This window comes from Dryobates pubescens, chromosome 10 (genome assembly GCF_014839835.1).
Source record: "Dryobates pubescens isolate bDryPub1 chromosome 10, bDryPub1.pri, whole genome shotgun sequence".
NCBI classification, from domain to species: domain Eukaryota; kingdom Metazoa; phylum Chordata; class Aves; order Piciformes; family Picidae; genus Dryobates; species Dryobates pubescens.
This window is the reverse complement of record NC_071621.1, coordinates 26234799-26249269: the sequence shown is the minus strand read 5'-3', so window position 1 is coordinate 26249269 and position 14471 is coordinate 26234799. Positions and strand designations below refer to the sequence as shown.

General features: G+C 45.1%; 1 protein-coding gene across 1 annotated transcript in view; it reads left to right on the top strand.

The window, feature by feature from the left end:
• Positions 1-2825: 2825 nt before the first annotated feature.
• Positions 2826-14471, top strand: part of ZMYM2 (zinc finger MYM-type containing 2) — a 94509-nt gene continuing 82863 nt past the window's right edge. The window contains exons 1-3 of the mRNA XM_054164568.1: positions 2826-2895; positions 3908-3965; positions 8274-8330. The gene's annotated coding sequence lies outside the window, so the exon portion shown is untranslated. The remainder of the gene's footprint in view (positions 2896-3907; positions 3966-8273; positions 8331-14471) is intronic.

Sequence of the window (14471 nt, the reverse complement as noted above, 5' to 3'; positions counted from 1 at the left end):
TTTCCACAGGTGGTAGAAACACAGACATTTCTATAACCATAAGTTTTATCTGCATTCTAAACCTATTTCTTCCAATCCAATCTTCAAATCAGTTATAATAAACTTTGCTCTAAAGGGCTTCATGAACCTCTACTTTGCAAGTGTTAAATCTATGCAGAGACAGATATCTTGATTGAGTGTTTCATCTTTGTTCTTCAGAACTATGTTCTAGACACCCAGTTAGTTAATGTAAACCTGAACAGTGTTCAGGCTGAGGAAGTTCTTCACTCAAAGGAATATGTTTCCTTCTAACATAGATAAATATGGCTGATAGAAGTAGGTAACCTCAATTCCTGCCAGACATAAACTCTTTAAAATACAACAGACTAGTCCTTCTCAGTTCAAATACAGTTGACTGCTTTTTTGAGAAAATTTTACTGTGTGACAGAAGGATGTCACTCTTCTTGTAAGTCACTGAGCATACTGTTGGTTCAGCTTTGTTGAATTTATCTACTGCCAGTTGACATTTTTAAGTAAAGTTGCTGACATCAGGCCTGCCCATGAAAGCAATGGTGTGCAGCCTATAAATACATCTGTTTCAGAACTCTGGTGTTCATGAAAAGATTTTACTGCTTAGTGTTTGAGCTAATGCTAACTCTTTCAAACCATGAAAAAGAATTACTCTATCAGGATTATTCTTTAAAGTAATCTGAGTTACAAATGGCTTTACAGATGAAGAGGCATTTACATAGGTGGCTGAACATTTTCCTTCTTTCTCCTGATGCCAGTTGAAAAAATAATGGAAAAAAACATGGTATATGTCATTATTTTTGTCTACAATTGAACAGAAGAATCAAAAAATTGTTGCATGTCTACAGGGGCACAACAGTTCTCTGGAGTTGTTGAGTTTTATATATGAATACATTTCAGTACAGTTCCAAAATTGCAAGCAAAACCATTAAAATTTGTTTGAATGGTATAAATTAAAACATTAATGAAAATGGTCTGTTGGCACATTGCTACATATGTAAGTCCTGGGTAACAGTTAGTATCTATTGCTTGGGCAGTGCTAAGAGGAAGGTGCTCTCTGGTTACTTTTTTAATGACTAGTAAGAGTAGTAAGTTTCACTTAATGTATTCTAAATTGGAAAAACACTAATTTTCTGTTACCTATCTCTGGCTGCATCGAAGTTTTCAAAAGCAGGTGCTTAGGTCCTCTTGAATTTCTGAACTTCACCAGAACATAAATACTCATGGACAAGTCCTGTTGCAGAAAAGATGTCTTCCTGAGTCACGGAACTAGAAAGGTTGGAAAGCACGTAATGTGGATGATGACTTAACATGATTTTGACTTTTACCAACCAAAAAGACATTCAAGGCTAGGAAAGCAAATGGTCTTGAACCAGCTGATCTGATGAGCATAAGAGACTCAGTGTTGAAATTTCAACAGCTTTCAACAGCGGCTGATCCCGCGGGAGGCTCCCGGCTGGAAATGGCGCCAGCGGCTTGAACCCGGCTCCTTGCGCATGCAAGAGGCTCTCTCCAGGGAATACTGCTCCGCGTGGTGGACACGAATTGATACCAGCTAGAAGAGGCAGGGCGGGTATTTACTCCCCTTCTCTCCCTTCTCTGAGCAGAGGAAGATGACTAAATGGGGCAGCACAGGTCCAGTACGCAAGACGGGAATCAGGGTTCCCGAGGTCCTCGAAGGAGCGGGCGTGAATGCCATGGCCAGCGCGCCGGGAAGGAGCCGCGCAAGCGAAGTGCGCATCCTCCATTTTGGGGGAGGGCGGGCGGAGAGCTTGGCTCGGAGAGCTTGGCTCTTAGCGCCTGGCCGCCGTCACTGGCCGGAGCGCTCCTCCCCACTCTTCGGCATTGCCGGGGGGCAACCCGATTCCTCTTCCCGCGGGAACCAGGCAGAGGCGCTTCAAATGGACGCCCCGCTGCGCCTCACGTTGGTTCAAATTGGTCCCAAGCTCCCCGCAGCAGCTTCCGACAAAATGGAGGACGCCACCACTACCACTGCCACCACCACCACCACCAGCTCCTCCAGGAGCCATGTCGGTGCCTGACATGGCGCCCTCCCACGCAGCGGGTGGGGATAGGAGGGCGTCCGAGGGCGAGGGCCGCAAGCAGGCGCAGCTCGGGGGGGCAGCCTGCGCAGGAGGCACCCTCATTGGGATACATCCGTTCTCTCCCTTTCCCTTGTGGGAGTGCTTCCATATTATCCATTCTCTGTCCCTCATGGAAATGGCCCCAGGTTCAAAGCCCCGCTGGGGAAAAGGAGCAAGTGGACACCTCTCGGAGACCTGCCAGCTCTATTGCTGGGCGGCGGGGGGCGCAGAGAGAGATGAACTCGCGCCCCACAGCGAGGGCTGTAGCGCCCACAGGGACTGAGCGCAAGGCTGAAATGGTAAGCGCAACCTCCTGGCTGGTGGCCGACCCGGCTCAACACACAGCAACACCAACTTCTGCAAGTTGCTGCCGTCTACACGCTGTGCAAGGCGTGCAGCCCTCAGGCAGGGGTAACGAGCCGGTGGGCAACAATCCGGGTTCCTTAGACCTGATGAATCTCAGTGGGAAGAACCCCAGGCATGGCCAGGAGGAAGATTGGCAGTTTATAGGGTCAACCGGCTGCGGGCGGCTCTGATAGATGGGAGGGCCACCCACTCCGCTAGCCCAGCGCGAGAGCCCGCCCTCTGGGGTAGCCAATGGCGGGGCAGGAAGGCGGATCTCCCCGGAGCTCGCTTGGCCCGGTTCCTCCTCCCCTTCGCCAGCAGCTGCGCTTCGCCCGGGACTGGACCGAGTTAGAGTTGAGACGCCGGAGGAGTAGCGCAGAGTGTGTGCGTCCCCAGCGGCGAGGCGGGGGGTGGGAAGGTGGGGTGCTATCCGTGCCTACGAGCGGTGGGGATTCGGGTAAGGTTGGGGTGCTGCACCTCGGGGGCGGGCTGGCGGCCGGTTGGCGGCGCGGAACTGCCCCCAGGGCGGGGATGGAAGAGTAGCCGCCGCGTCTCTGGTCTACCCGGGCTAAGTACCCCACGGTGCCGTTGTTGCTGCGCCGCCACCTCGCGCGGCGGCAGAGGGGGCGCGGGCACCGCCGGGGGCAGCCCCACGGTTAAGCATCGTGGCGCGAAGGTGGGCGGCCGGGGTAAACGGGGGCGCCCGGGGACAACCCAGGGCGGGGGGGGGGGGGGGGGGGGAGGACAGGGGCATTTGGGGGAAGGGCCGGGTCTGTTTTAGCGCCTCCTATTTTAACTCCCTCCTTGCCTTCCCCACCGGGCCCTCGACTGTTGTTCTGCCCCAATGCCTCCCCCACCCACCGCCCTCGCCCCCCCCCCCCCCCTCCCGCGGGTGCCTCCCTCTCCTGCCCGGCGCTCCGCGGATCCTGCCGCCGTCGCTGCTCCGCTCCCGTATTGTTTGGCTGGGTCTCTCTAATGGCGGACAGGAGGCGGCAGTGCTGCTGGCCGACTGCAGGGGGGCAAGCCCGAGACCGGGGGCAACTGCTGTGAGAGCGTGCGAGAGGCCGAGGCTCTCGCCCGGCGCTGAGCCGCCGCCGCTCAGGGCCTCGCCACCCCTCGGGGAGCTGGTTCAGGGCTGCTTAAGGCAAGTTAAGAGGTAATGTTTGCACCCCGCCATGGGTGCCGCTGCTACCTTTCCCCCCGCACTCGAGCAGAGAAGACGCTATTCCTGGGGCAGCTTCCTGTCCTCCCCTTCTTCACTCGGGGGCAGGCTGAGTGGGTTTGCTTGAGGAGTACCCCACTGCCCCTGAGGAGGGCAATTTGTATTTATTCATTTATTTAATGGGTTGGGATTAAAGGGGAGTGATGGGTGATGCAGGCGTTACCTGCCCTGGCAGGCAAAGGAAATGCTGCCTGGGGGCGCTGCCTGCTTCTCGCTGCCCCACGTTAACCCCCTGTCTTTTCCTTAGGCTCCGGCCCAGTTTGGTGCAGCCTTGGCAGAGACCAACAAGGAGAGGGAGCTCCATTGTGAGTGCTGTTTATGTATTTGTTTCTGCCTCTGCTAGACCTGCTTGGGGAGGGCTTGACCCACCCCCCTATATTCTCGGAGGGCAGGGGTAGAAGGAGGGGCCTTAAGGGTTGGGTGGGGAAATTCCTGGGTCCAGCAGCTGCTGCCCTGGGGCGAAGCCCCAGTAATGGCTGTGAGGCGGCGCCTCCTCGGGGTGGGCGCTGCTGCTGCAGACGTCGCTCCTGCAATACCAACTCCGGCAAGCAGACGACGGGCTGCTGCCGCTGCTCACGTTACCCGGCCCTGTAGGGAGGGCGAGGGCATATTTCGGGTGCCCTCTAGAGTTCTAGAGCGTGTATTAAAATCTGACGAGACATCTTTAGCCATCTTCAATTTTCCCCCTTGTTTCTCCAATCCATGGCCTGTATGCCTTCTAGCTAAGAAGAGGAGTGAAAGGTTTAAAATAACCCAGTAATTCATGGAGCATACTCAAGCATCTCTCCTTTGTGTATTCAGACAGGTTTTTTTATGCCCACAGATTTCCAGTTAGTGTGCCTTGGTGGGGCTTCTGGGCCGTTTGCTTTGCCCCTTACTCCAAAAAACCTGGAGGTCACTGGGGAAACCCACAGTTTTAATAGTGGGCATTTTTGGTGTTTCATCTGTGTGAGATTTTTCAGAGCAGGTTATGATCTCTGTTGGGTTAATTAAGGAGGGGCTGATTACCAGCCTGTCCGTAGGATTTGGGATGTAATTTGGCTCTGGATTGTGCGTCTTTTAGTAATAGGGGTTTTGGCTACAGGAAGGCTTTGGTAATGGCAGGGTAGTGCAGCAGGGGAGAAGGAAGGCGGTATGGGCTTGGGGAGCTCTGGAGCCGGGATGCGGACGCGGGTCGTGGCCGCTAGAGGCCGCCGCGGGGAGCGCAGCGGGCCCGCAGGTCTGGTGGGTAACGTGCAGCCGGAGAACAAAACAAAAAGGCAGCGCCTGGCTTGCGCTCTGGGTTCTTCGCTTGGCACAGGAGAGACTCGTGTGTTGCAGTCTTCCCCGCCACTTGTATCCTGACATACTGGTTTTCTTCTTTTCTCCTCCATTGCCATTCTAGGCAGTATACTTCCCATATTTGTGTAGCTTGCAACTTTCTTTGTCACTTTTTGGTGGCTTGTACACAAAGAATAAAGTGGCTCTCTGCAAAACCTCGCTGCTTTGGTGGAAGGTGTCAGATTTAGATTTATTCTGAGATGCTAGATTTGCCAACCTCATGGAAAATGCAGAGAGTTCATAAGCCCTCTTATTAGCAAAGTAGCCTGTTCCAAACGTTGACTTCCTACTATCATTTCAAAATTTTAATTGAGAGGTTTTTTGACTCTTACAGTGTCTTGGATGTAAGGGTACCATCTAATTTCACTTCTGGTTCATTATACATTCTAGTCTAACAGCTGTTCTGATGCTTCATGTTAAAAGTTGCTTCCAAGAGTGATCAAGGCAAATAATGCTTTGTAAAGAGGGAGGGTGATGTGTTGGGAGTGCAAAATGATGATGTGTACTAGAGCTGGTTTGAAAAAATTACTGTGGGTTTTTGAGACTGCCTAAGCAAAGATGAGATGCCAAGAACAGCTGTATAGCTAAGATTCAGTAAACCTCAATATGCAGTTGCCAGCTGTTTGTGAATTACACTAACATCTTGCACAAAAGTATCCTAGTAGATGCCACACCATCTTCCTCCAACTGTGATGGTGGTGGTACAGCCTTTTCTCTAGCACGTGTTTATAGGTAAAAAATAATGTGCTAGACCATGCTGTTGTATGTGGGAATATAATCTGTGTTTACTGCTGTGAGGTCAGCTCTAGGAACCAAACTCCTCAACCACAATTGGTGAACTAAAAGTGATGGTGGGACATTATTAGGTAAACTGGCCAACTTGTTTTAATAAAAGAATGTCTTAATTAGACTATCTAATACATTTGATTCATATTAGTTATATTTGGGATCAGAGAGGATTAGTGTGATTGCATTCTAGTGTTGCCTAACCTGGAATAATATCCTGAGAGGGATTTGTATTAGCAAGAATGTACAAACGCCAGTGAAAAAGTGAAAGCGAGTTCCTTTGTCTTCTACAAAGCTTGTTCAAGTATACAAAGGGACCTAGGACAAAAACTGGTGCAACCTCTTTCAGATTTTGCTGTATTTCTTACCATTTTTTTGTCCAGTAGCATCATGAACAGTCTTGCACGCTTGCAGTAGCTTTCATTTTTGTCTTCATGACTAAATACCGTATTACCATAGTTGTGGTCTTGTCTCAGTTTGCAACCAGTTGATACGTTCTGCAACAAAAGCCAGCTGAGGAGTTGTGTGAAAAATTTATGTCAAGTGTTATTACGAATGGAAAATTGACTGTTCATGGAGAACTGTTCTTTTTTTTCCAGAAGACGTGTACAATGCAAATCACAGTGAACTCAGCCTGGCTGTGGTGAGGGATTGAAAATTACTTTAGAACAGCTCTAAAGGCTTGTTAGCTGTCCATTCTGAGAAATTTGAGGTGGTAGTTGCCTCATGAGATTAATAAAGCTCTGTATGATACAGGAGTTTTGTTGTCCACTGAAATGGTTGAGGTTAATTGGGTTTCTGCGAGATTAGAGTTCTGGGGAAACATAGCTCTTCTTCCATACTTTTAGGCTACACTAGGTAGTGCTGTCAAGTATGGCTTGCAATAGATGGTATCTTGATACATGAATGATCAGCTCAATTTAGATGCTAATATTAAAATTATTAACTTTGGCCTAAGATTTGTAAATTTGTCAGATAGTGTTTTGTACTTCTAAGAGACAGTCTAGGTAGAAGGGAGGAGTATGAGGCTTCTGGAATGTGGTTGCATGGTACATCTTCAGTTAATGCTTGTGACTGTTGAATTTATATCAGTCAGAGCTTTATAGCTGCACAGTGGCTCCCAACTCCTCCTGTTTGTCTCCTGTGCCGCATGCATTTGTGTAGGTGCGCTGCAGTTGGGCTGTTTATCCTGCTGCTTTTCTTGGAGAACTCCTAATTTCTGTGGAACTGTTCTTAGGTTCTAGGACATTAAGAAGTCTTGTGTCTTTGCTGCCATGTGTTTCCCCACTGAGATGGCTAAGGAGCATTCATTGCTGCTCTGGTTGACTTGGTTGAATATGAGGCAGCAATGTACCCAGGAGGCTAAGAAGGCCAATAGCATCCTGGCTTGTAACAGAAACCGTGTGAGCAGCGGGACTGGGGAAGTGATTGTGCCCCTGAACTCAGCACTGATGAGGCCACAGCTCAAATACTGTGTTCATTTTTGAGCCCCTCACTGAAGTGTGTCTGGAGAACAGCAATGAAGTTGGTGAAGGGTCTAGAGAACAAGTCTGATGAAGAGCACCTGAGGAAGATGTGGTTGTTTAGTCTGAACAACTATGTGAAAGGAGGTTGTGGCAAGGTGTCCGTGGCTTCTCCCTATTAACAAGTAAATAGGAGAGAGGAAATGGCTTCAAATTGCCCCAGGGAAGTTTAGATTTTGTATGTGGAAAGAGCTGTTAAGTATTCGAACAGGCTGCCCAGGGAAGTGGTTGAGTTGCCATCCCTGGAAGTAATTAAAAGACTTGTAGATATGGTACTTAAGGATGGGGTTTAGTACTGGACTTGGCAGTGCTGGATTAGTGGTTGGACCCAGATCTCAAAGGTGTTTTCCAATCTAAATGATTCTAGGATTTCAGTGCCACTTAATTATACTTAAATCATTTTGGCAATTTAAGGTGTTTGTCTTCTGTGAGCTTCCAGAAATTGCTCATTTTAAGATAATAAATATTCTGTGAAACTGTGTCATTGTAGTTCAGTGTGATTCACACAATCAAATTACATATGCATTTATATGTCTGTATGGATGAGAACATCAACACTTGGAGTAGATGAGATCACTGGCTGTACTTTATATAGACAGATTAGATCATAACTGTCCATTGAGGAATTCTCATGTCTTCTCCTGAAATGTCTCGTGGATTTGATGTGTCAGTGATGGTGTTTGTTTTTTTTTTAATACCAGTTTGCTCTCAGAATAAAATTGATTCAATCTAGTTATAATACAGGTGTCAAATTCAGGTGTTTGATAGTCCAACAAAAATTGATAGAGGTTATTCAGTTTTGTGATCAGCTGAGAATCTCCAGTGACATGATTGCCATCAATGTATCTTTAAACTGCTCTGTGTTGGGAGGATATTTGCATTTTGTAAGTTTTTCCTAATGCTTAAGCACTCTGTCCTTGTGTCTCCCAAGCTTTTGGAAGCCGTTTTAATGGTAACTTCTTTGTCTGTCCTTTTCACCATCAGGCACTGGAAAATCTGATGGGGATGATAAGGGTTCATCCCTGAAGCAGGAGTGCAGAAGTTCAGTACTCCAAATGGAGTAGCTACAGTAATTGTTTGAAATGTACTTGGGTGTTACTAGTGCTCTTCCCAGCCACAATGAGTGTCAGAAGCCCAAGAGAATTGTTGTGTTTTTTTGGTTTGCTTTAAATATGTCTGAGTTGAGACTACTTAATCATGCATTCCTGTTCTGCAGAAGGGATAGTGTCAGTTCTCTCAAAGAATACGTTACTGCTTTACCTAAAATAAATGTTAGGCACTTTGTACATAACTATACATTAAGGTTCATAAACCTTTTTGCTTAACTCTTACAAGACTATGAGAGTCCTTCAGTTTGTATCACTGTAACTTCTTAAACCCTTAATACTTGGGTTCATGTACCTAGTGCTGTACTAAAGTCTATGAAGGCATAGTCCCTAATGTGTATTTACTGACAGTTAAGCAGGGTATCATCTTAATTCTACCTTTTGTTTAATACATTTTGCCAAGTGGTGATGTGCACTTGCCACATACTCTGTTAATTGGTAGGAGAGCAACTGCTTAGGTACTTGTACCATAGTTCACCCATCTGGCTCTTGTGGGGCCATCAGAGAGAGGGATCAATTAGGAGGGGACAGTGGTGTTATGGAAGAGTTTGTATGAGTTTCTACATGCAGTTTCCTCAGTTATTTTGTTGTGAAAGATGGCATTAGAAGAAGATGGTGAAGTTTGGCATATCCCATAGAACAACTATGTGCATGCTGTTCAAATTTAGGCCTGTTACGGCTCATAGTCACTCTTAGGAACATGGACCTGTTTGTTTTCCACTGGCAGCTTTTGTTGGAAGCATATTGACATGCTGTGTTCCTTTAGGCTCTTCTGTGCAATGTAACTGTATTGAACTTTAAACAAAAACCCACTCAACTGTCTTATTTTTTATTTTCTTTAACTTCTGCTCCTTGAAAGTTTAACCTTGGTGAAAACCTTAGTTCCTTCTGGAGTTCCATTTCGTTAGATCCCTCTAAGACCTCTTCAGTTTGGCATTTGTCCCTAGTACCACATCAAATTTCTCTAAAAGCCATTTTGTTAATCTCATTCATAAACTTAGCTATCATCTCTGTATGGATGACCTTCAAGTCTCTCTTCTGAACTTGCTGCCTCCTATGCTAGCTAAATCTCAGTGTGTGAGCTTCTGACTCTGTGGATGTCTGACCTTTAGCTCCGGCTACTACTGCAAAGGCAATTCTTCCTCCCCCAAAGGAAAACTCTTCCTGCTGTCACTTGTGGACAGCATTGTCATGATCCTTGGTTAGAGTCCATAGTCCAGCCCTTGCTCTAGAGACAGCACAAGCTGCTTTTCTAACAGGCAGCAGACATCTTCCATGTAGGAAGATGTCTCTTGGTAGACAATTAAGTGTTCATTATTTAGTTGCTAATCAGTGACATGACTAAATCTCATACCTTGTCTTTCATCTCTGTATCTTTTAACAGTTTTTCTCATGGTTGCTGCAAAAATGATCCTACTGAATAGGTACCGTTTCAGAATCCTGAACAAGAGTACTTTCCTCATCTTCTACTGTAACTGTCTGGTCTCTTTACATCTTTCATAACCATAAAAATAAAAAATTACTTATCTTTCAAGTCAGGGTTCAGCTGTGAAGGATATTACACGTTGTTGTTGTTGTCAATGAGAGTTTAAGTGCTGTTTAGAAAGTGGTATCATGGGCAGGTAAAGACTTAAGATCCTGTGATGCTTCTGGTGGCTGGAGATGTTCCCTATGTGCATCCTTTAAAGCACTTGGAACCTGGTTATCCTAAAGAAGCTAACTTTAGGAAACAAAGCCTATTAAAGACAAAACCCACCTCTGTGCCTGTCACCTTGGAACTCAAATGCACCATTCTTAGGACAAGAGCTAATTCTAATTTGGTTATGGTGGTGCTGTTTCCTTGTATTCTCCTCTTTGTCTGTCCATCTGTTATCCCTCTATATTTAGGTTGTTAGCTCTTTGAAAAGTCTTACTCTGTGCAGTGGCTAGCATATTGTGGTGAGTAACTTTGGCTCCTGGGAGCCTGTGATAAGAGTTGCAATATATGGGTGTGGTATTGGTATATTTTTTCATTTCCTTTTGCCCTATGGGTATATGTATGTGGAAAGAGGAGGAAAACCCAGCAGTCTGTCATGCCTGAAATAATCATTATGGACACAAATTGATGATTAATATACCAACTTATATTAGTGTAAGAATTCTTACTTAGTTGGAAGAATTTACCAGACCTATTTCGAATTAATAACCAGTATTTACTGTGTGCATTGGTTGGGGTGTGGGGGGGTGGTTGGAGAGGGTTGTCTGTTTCATTTTGTTTGTGGTGGTTGGTTGTGTTATTTTATTTATTTTTTTATATGTTTATTCAAGGTGAGGTTTTGTTCTAGTGATGGTGCCTCATTAGAGTAGCCAAGTAGTATGCAGAAAGGCCAGGTAAGAAGTTCTCTGTAGCACATAAAATAATTGCAATTTAGAAGTGACAGAAAATGGAGGGTGCAGCAAAGGTTGGTTGTTTTTTACCAGGCACAAATGGTGGATACATGTTGGAATTGTTGCCATTGTAACTGTTTGTCTATTGTTTGTATATTTCTATCTGAAGAATTAACAAACAGAAATACTGAACTGGTCTGACTAATACAGTTTGTAGTACAGCAGTTATGATCTGAACAGAGTTCAGCATTTTTTAATGATTAAAAAGAGTTGGGGAGTTTGGAGGAGACTAACAAGAATGACCTAAGGAGTGGAAAACATGCTTTCTATTAACAGACTTGAGAAGCTCAGTATGTTCCTCAAAAGAGAATAGATTAGTGTGACGTAGTCCTGGTCTAGGAGAGGCTATATGCCCAATAACATACTAGATAACAGGATGCTTTTCCTACCCCACTGCCCCACAATGTTAAAGGCTTAATTTCCAAGTGCTGTGTATTGCCTAAATGATACAAATTCAGATAGGGACTGCTGAGTAGCCTGTCAGGAGTTGGGTTAACTAGGAGTTGGGTTAATTCTCCAAGGCATCACTTTCTTCTTCTTAGGCAAAAGTTAAAGGAGGCTTTGGAAAGCTTCCCCCTAGCAAAGCTAAATAGTTCTGGTTGTTTTGGTTCTTGCTTTTGGGATTTTTCTTAAAGATGTGGAATACACTTCATATTCTCCAGGTGATTATTCCATTTGCAGATTGAGACTTAAAATATTGGCTTAGAACAAATACTGTTTTGTGAGGTTACATTCAAGTAAGCATGAATGGTTGCATGACTGTCTAAACCAGCCTAAGTTAGAGATGTCATTGTTGTCTCCTTGTACCAGCGCTGGCAGTTTATGGTTCTTTTTTGGCAGTTATGAATCGTCACAAGGAAATTTGTGGGGGAGCTGTGTAGGTGTTGGGTGTTTGCTCTGGTTTATGTATTTCAGCTTCCTACCATGTTAGCTCTTGTGGTGGACTGAGTGTAAGCAGCTAGAGAGAAGAGTTGTGCTGGAGAAAGTGGGAGAGAGTAGTAGGAATTCAAAACCACAGTAGTCCTGCCCTAGGCTGGATGTGGTTTATTGTTGTGGAATTGCAACTACAGTATGCATCTTACTGTTCAGAAATGAAGCTACCTTTTGCTTTTTAAAGCTAGTTTGATAAACTGGAGTATTGGTTGTATAATGTAACTTGCACCCAGTCAGCAAGTGCAGTGAACTGTTTCCATTCTTTCCTCACAATCTTAGCGCAGAACCTGAATTGTTTTGTAGTTCCTTTTTCTTTTCCCCACCTTCCTTTGTTACATAATTATGTTTATAATGCTAAGATTTTCTTTCCTTTGTTATACTGGTAGCTTCATTGGCTGTTTACTTGGTCGTAGTGTGTGTGGGCTTCCTTCCTATGTGTAGTATGGTATTCACATAAATACTTAAATTGGAATTTGTTTTCCTTCTTCTGAATTTCTAGATCTGTTTAATGGCAAACACTGCAGGTAAATTTTGTTGAAGAAGTTTATCCTTACTGGGCCAAAAATACTATGTTGTCAGCCAATACTTGAGTACTTAAAAGGGATGAAAATCTGATTGAGACTAATAATTGATGTTAGTTATTGTTAAAGACAAGGAAAATGGTCTGTCTGCAGCTGCCATGTTCATTTGGGAGCTGTGGCAGAACAGTTTTTCCTTTAAGCACATGCAGAAGTATAAAGTATTAAAAAAGCATTACAGCAGGAAGACTAGGATTGTGATCTTGCCTCTTATGTGGCACTGGTGAGGCTGCATCTTGAATCCAGTATTCAGTTTTGGGCCCTTCACTCACTGCAAGAAGGACATTGAGGTGCTAGAGTGTGCCCAAAAAAGGGCAACAAAGCTGGTGAAGGGCCTCAAGAGCAAGTCTTACGAGCAGTGCCTGAGAGAACTGGGGTTTAGTTTGGAGAAAAGGAGGCTCTGGGGAGACTTGATTGTGCTGTACAATTACCTGAAAGGAGGTTGTGGAGAGGTGGGGGTTGGTCTGTTCAAGTGATAGAACAAGAAGAAATGGCCTCAAGTTGTGCCGAAGAAGTTTAGGTTGCCTGTTAGGAGGATTTCCTTCTTTGAAAGGGTTTTCAGGCATTGGAATGGCTTGCCCATGGAGGTGGTAGGGTCCCCATCCCTGGAGGTACTTCAGAGTTGTGTATGTGCAGTGCTTAGGGATATGATTTAGTCAAGGACTTGTCAGCATTAGGTTAATGATTGGACTTGATCTTAAAGGGTTTTTTCCAACCTAGGCAATTATGTGATTACTAAAAAAAATAAACTGCAATGAAGCCTTGACAAACTGGGTGTGCTGTTAAACTTGGCAGTTACCAGCTATTGGATGCAGTTACTTGTTTCATGGGCTGTACATGCACAAATCAGACTGCATGCCAGTTTAAGATCCAAACAAAACCAACAAAGCAACCAAATAAGAGGAAGTATTTATGAAGAATAACATTTAAAGTCCTTGTTGATGATTAAGTAAAGTGTTTTCATTTCCAGAATGTGGAAACTAGAGCACAGGAGGTTTCACTTAAACGTAAGGAGAAACTTCTTTGGGGGTGACAGCACTGGAGCAGGCTGCCCAGAGACCTTGTGACGTCTTCTTCTCTGAACATGTTCCTGTGCAACTTACTCTAGGTGTACTTGTGTTAGCAGGGGAGTTGAAGAAGGTGATTTCCAGAGGTCCCTTCTGACCCCTACTATTCTGTGATTCTGTAATAGCACAGACTGGGCACTGATAACATACAAGAGGTTAATGCAAGCAGAACACTGGGCTTAATTAAGCCAGACTATAGACAGCAGTAAGAGGGAAAAGATTGTTTTCCACTGTTTGTAGATGAGGTCTCACAAGTATCAGTGTTTAGTCTAGTTTTGGATAGACCCTGTTATAATAAAAATACTGATATAGTGGAGTGAGCCCAGTGGAGAGCCATCAGTTTAGAGGGCTGTAGCATGTAACAATGAAGGAAAAATTGAGAGAATACATAGAATACATAGAATAAACCAGGTTGGAAGAGACCTTCAAGATCATCGCGTCCAACCCATCACCAATCCAACACCGCCCAAGCAACTAACCCACAGCACCAAGCACCCTGTCAAGTCTTCTCCTAAAAACCTCCAGTGATGGCGACTCCACCACCTCCCCAGGCAGCCCATTCCAATGTGCAATCACTCTTTCTGTATAGAACTTTTTTCTAACATCCAGCCTGAACCTCCCCTGGCGCAGGGATGGGTGCATACAGTCTAAAGAGAAAGCTGGAGGAACATCTTACAGCCATCTTCAACTAATTAATAGGAAAGCATAGGGGAAAATTTAGCCAGGGTCTTCTCAGAGATGCACATTGATGGGATGCCAGCTAATGGGCCTAAGTTGCAACAAGGGAAATTCCATATAGTTCAGATAAGCAAATACTGGAAGAGGGCATCCAGAGAGGCGGGGAAATCTGTATGCATACAGATACTCAAATTTCTGTTGGATATGGCCCTAACAAGCTGACTTTAACTTCAAGGATGGATCTCATTTCTAATTTGTCACTGCTCTGAGATGTGGGTTTGATAAGATGTTATCCAGAGATCCCTTTGAATGTCAGCTGTTAATTAAACTTGCAGAGTTTCGGCTAAGTCTGGTATCATTTAGAGACCAAGAGGATGCTCTCTATTGATGTGC